This window comes from Peromyscus maniculatus, chromosome 9, assembly GCF_049852395.1.
Source record: "Peromyscus maniculatus bairdii isolate BWxNUB_F1_BW_parent chromosome 9, HU_Pman_BW_mat_3.1, whole genome shotgun sequence".
NCBI classification, from domain to species: Eukaryota; Metazoa; Chordata; class Mammalia; order Rodentia; family Cricetidae; genus Peromyscus; species Peromyscus maniculatus.
This window is the reverse complement of record NC_134860.1, coordinates 26,262,570-26,267,226: the sequence shown is the minus strand read 5'-3', so window position 1 is coordinate 26,267,226 and position 4,657 is coordinate 26,262,570.

The following is a 4,657-nucleotide window of genomic DNA, read 5'->3' as shown; positions in this document are numbered from 1 at the left end:
TAGTTGTATATGTGTCAGCTCAGAAATCCACTGAAGGTGCGTATTTTTAGTGTATTCTTTCAGAGACTTGCTGATAGGCTTGGTGGTTGTGACTATGATCTTAGCACTTGGTAGGCAGAGGGATCTCCATAAGTTGGAGGCCACCCTGGGCTACATAGAGGTTTCAATTTAGTCATGACTGTATGGTGGAACCTGTGTCAACACATCAAAACCTAAAACAAAGACTTGTTACTGAACAAATATTTTGGTTACATAAAACCAGAAGAATTATAAGCATGATAATAAACACTGAGTATAGAATATATTTTAAAGAAAGGTAATGGCAGGCTTCCCAATCAAGACATTCGAGATCAGTGGTTAGAACACCTGCTGCAAAAACATAAGGACAGAGTTAGGCCACTTAGTGCCTCCTTAAATGTTGAGTGGTGGGCTTCGTGGCTCACCTGTCATTCCAGTGCGTGGAGACAGGATGCTAGGAATAAGCTGGTTAGCAACAATGGGTGAAACAACTTTGAGAGACCCTGATTTAATATATAAGATGGAGAGAGAGTGAGGAAGACCCCCGACATCAGCCAAAGGTCTCACCTGCATGTGCATACATATATCCACACACTCACACATGTATATACAATCCATCATGGAGGGAAGTCAGGGCAGCTATTGCCTCCAGACTGTCCAATGGGCAAGATGTCAGGAAATACAGGTGGGACAAGACATTAGTAATAAGAACTCCCTGAAGAGAGTGGCCTTCACTCATGGGATCTGCAGAACTAACAAGCTTCTGTGATGAGGTGGTTTGCTGCCAGTTTTATGTCAGCTTGACACAAATAGGAGTCCTTTCAGAAGAGGGAACCTCAGTTGAGAAAATGCTCCTACCAGAATGTCCCATGAGCAAGTCTATGGTGCATTTTCTCTATTGATGATTGCGTGGGAGGGTCCAGCTCACTGTGGGTGAATCCACTCCTGACTTTATTGAGCACCTACTATGTGATCCATGTTGTTAGAAGAAGTCAGCTGTAATCTCTGATAGGCACACATTTCAGGGAGGGGGCTGCAGAACACGCTTAGAAAGAAAGTCTACCAGGAAGTTACAGATGTCCTGGAAAATAAGACAGTCAGTCTTAGGGGGGTGAGACTGAGAATGGACGAGGAGGCAGTTTTCAAAATGAAACATGACTGAGTGGCCCTCACTTAGAGGATACCGGAGCAAGGGCTCGAGGTAAGGGCAGGTCTCAACAGATATTTGAGGTAGAAACATTCCTGGTGGAAGGCCTTGGGTACTGTCAATCCTGTCATCTTCAGGGAACATGGAGGAGGCCAGTGTGGGTGACAACAGCAAGAGACAAGGAGAGTTCTGAGAGGAGACTGGGGCAGGACAGCTAGCACCAGTAGGCTCTGTGCAGCTTTGGAGCCTGTTCTGGAACTCACTCTGTAGATCAGACTGGCCTTGAACTCACAGAAACTGCCTGTCTCTGGCTCCCGAGTGCTGGGATTAAAGGCATGTGCTCACCACTGCCTGGCACCTGTAGGCATTTTTAAGGATGCTGGATCTTGACAGCTTGTGCTCTGGAGTCAGACATGGAAGTCTGATCTTGACTCTGCTCTACCTATGTAACTTTGAAGAAGTTCTCACCTTCTTTGGGCTACTCTTTCCTCATCTACAGAGGGGATGTGATAGTCATATCTACTACACAAGGCTGATGAGGAACCCATGGGTCACTTAACAGAAAGGAAAGCTCAACATTGTATGCGGTGACTTGGGTCTAAAAACTTAGATTTACCCTTTCCATGTCTGGACTCCCATAGAAACCCTTTGTCTTGGAGGATTTTGCAGAGTAGCCGGGGAAGTGGGTCTGCATGTCTGTCTAGATGATCATTATAGGACAAACTGAGCTAACTGTCCACGCAGGCACCACAGGGAGGCAGCAGGAACAATGGACGAGCCCTCCGTAGAGACAGCCCGAGGGCCCATGCTTCCTGCCAACATTGTTTTTCCAGGTTTGGTGGCCTTTGGACGCTCCCTGACGCTCCTTTTCTGACAGCACCATTTCTAGAGATTCACCCTGATTTCTGAGACTGAGCTCTCAGGAATCAACTTCTGTTCTCTCTACTCTCCATCACTGTCTAGCCAGAGCCTGGGCAGCTTGCTCAATGAGTTCCAGGAAAGAAACCTAGAAGAGCCTATGTAACTCCAGAGTAGGGACGTCAATGAGATACTAGGTTCAAGACTTGAGAAGTTTTGTCCTAACTCTGCCACCTGAGAGGTGTGTGGCTACTGACATGAGTCATTCTTTCTTCAGGTTCACCCCTCTCCTGTATAATGAGGAAATACAGCTGATACTTCTGTGACTGGGTTATACCCCAAGCACTGCTCTGAATGCTTTGTGATGTTTTATTTTCATGATCTCCAAGTAAAGAAGATTATATCCCTTGTAGAAACTGTGGACAGAGAACTTGAAGGCTTCTCAAAGCGCATACAGCTTGCAGATGACAGAGAGGCTGCTTAGCTCAGGAAACACGTTGGCAGGATTGATGTCAAGCACTCTCTTCATTGTGGCTCCCAGGTTTTCATCTCACTTACTGTATCACTATTCTTTCTGGGGAAAGTTGGAGGCTTGGCTCTGACTTTGGATTTAGGCTTTTGGCTGCAGATGGTATGTGGTAATGTCCCCAACACTAACAGATAATAAAGCGGTTTAATTGGGTGACATAAACACAGCACAGTCTTCTGAAACCAGGCACTAAAACATTACAAGTTTGTAGTCGCTTTCTAAACACCTTTTTCATGGGAGCTACATAAAAACCCACCAGGGTCCCAGGCAGCATCTCTTTCTGCCTTAACTACTTGAAATCCTTTTCAGAGACCAACTGATGGTCCTTCCAAACTACCACAGCTGTTGATTCTCTGCCACCTTGTAACATAGGACAATCTAAATCTCATTGGGTTGAGCCACAGGCAATCTATTTCATAGTAATTGCTCTGTGGGTTTCCAGCTACGTCTGTGAATGTGGTATACTCCCACAGGTGTCTTAACATCTAGCAATTTACAGAACTGCTGTTTTCTTGGGAAAAGTCTTCTTATTTCTGGGAGCTTTCTGGGAATTCCAAAATTGGTCTTTACCACCAGACATTGAATCACAATATGGTTTTTACTTGTGGATTTTCCTGGTAACTTCATTCAAGAAATGTGGAATTTGAGGTGTAGAGAGAACCTCAGACTGAAATTAGGAACTCCGGGCTTAGTTTCAGCTTTGCCCTTCCTCTGGCAGATGCGTTCTCTTCAATAGGACTTGATTTCATCTTCCATAAAATAAAGCGACAAGTTACAGATGTTGCAGACTGTTATTCTTACATTCACTTAACACAGGCTAAGCATGTTCTGCCAGGGGAAGGAACAAACAGGAATGAGCGATCAGGCAGGCTGTGGGGAGACAGCTCAGTTGGGAAAGTGTTGGGATCCCCACTACATGTGTAAAACCTGGGTGTGGCAGTTCACATCAGCGATCCAAGTGCTGCGGGGGGGGGGGGGGGGGGGGGGGGCAGGGGCAGGTGATTCCCTGGAGTTCATAGACAAGCCAGTTCAGATGGATGATGAGCTCCAGGCTCATCCTGTCTCAGAAAACAAGGTGAAGGGCAACAGAGGAAGACTTGACTCAACCTCTTGCATCCAGACCACCCCTCTACACATGTACACATCGTGAGAGTGACAGACTTCTGTCCCTGTGGTACTTCTACTCTGTGGCGGACCTTGTGACCCCAGACAGTGAGGTTTCCAGTTCTGCATTTTCTTCCTGGTCTTTTTTACTTTCTCATTCACAGTTGAGTCTCTTACCTCCCCCCCCCCCCCCCCCCGTACTGAGATGGCCTTGGGTAGCTTGTTAGGAGAGAACTTGAGGACTTTGAGGCAAGGTCCCACGGTCTAAGTTGTTTCCCTTTGAGACCCCACCCCCAGGACACAGCGAGGAAGCAAATCTACATCCATCTGATGCCCGTTTGCTCCATAAAGCTCAGCATGTCAGAAGCCTTTACTATTGGTTATTGTCAGCATAAACTGGAGCAGATGTGAACATTCTAACTAAAAGAACAGAATAAACATTAAAAGCTAAAGAACAATTCAAGGCAGTGCTTTGGGTACCCAAGTGACTGACTGAGGTTAATAGTGAAAATTTAGAAAAGAACAATGTCTGTGGGCTAGATGGATCAGAGAAACTTCACATGGAGGGACTTGAGATGGGCTGGCTGCAAGTAGAAATTTTAAATGAAAGGAAATTTGCCCCAAGCATAGTCAGTATTAAAAAAAAGTGTGGAAGGTGGGATGAATAATAGCAATAATCATCATTTTTAGAGTCACATAACATGTAGTATTGTCTAATACTAGTTTGGCATCTTTGAGATGAAGGACCAGGCTCAGAGTAGTTACTTAATTTCTCCAAAGTCACACAGGTGGCAAGACCCTAAATAGTGATGGATCCAAACTGCTAGTTTTTATAATGCTCTGTACTGGGGTGTCCTAAAGACTCTCAATTATCTTACAGGCTTACATGTCTCATGCAAAAGTGGTATTTTAACTATCCAACTGCAAAGTAGCCTTGAATAAGTAGATGAGTCCAGATAATAAGCAGGAAAGCTGAGCAGTGTGTTACTCAGGAATTGATG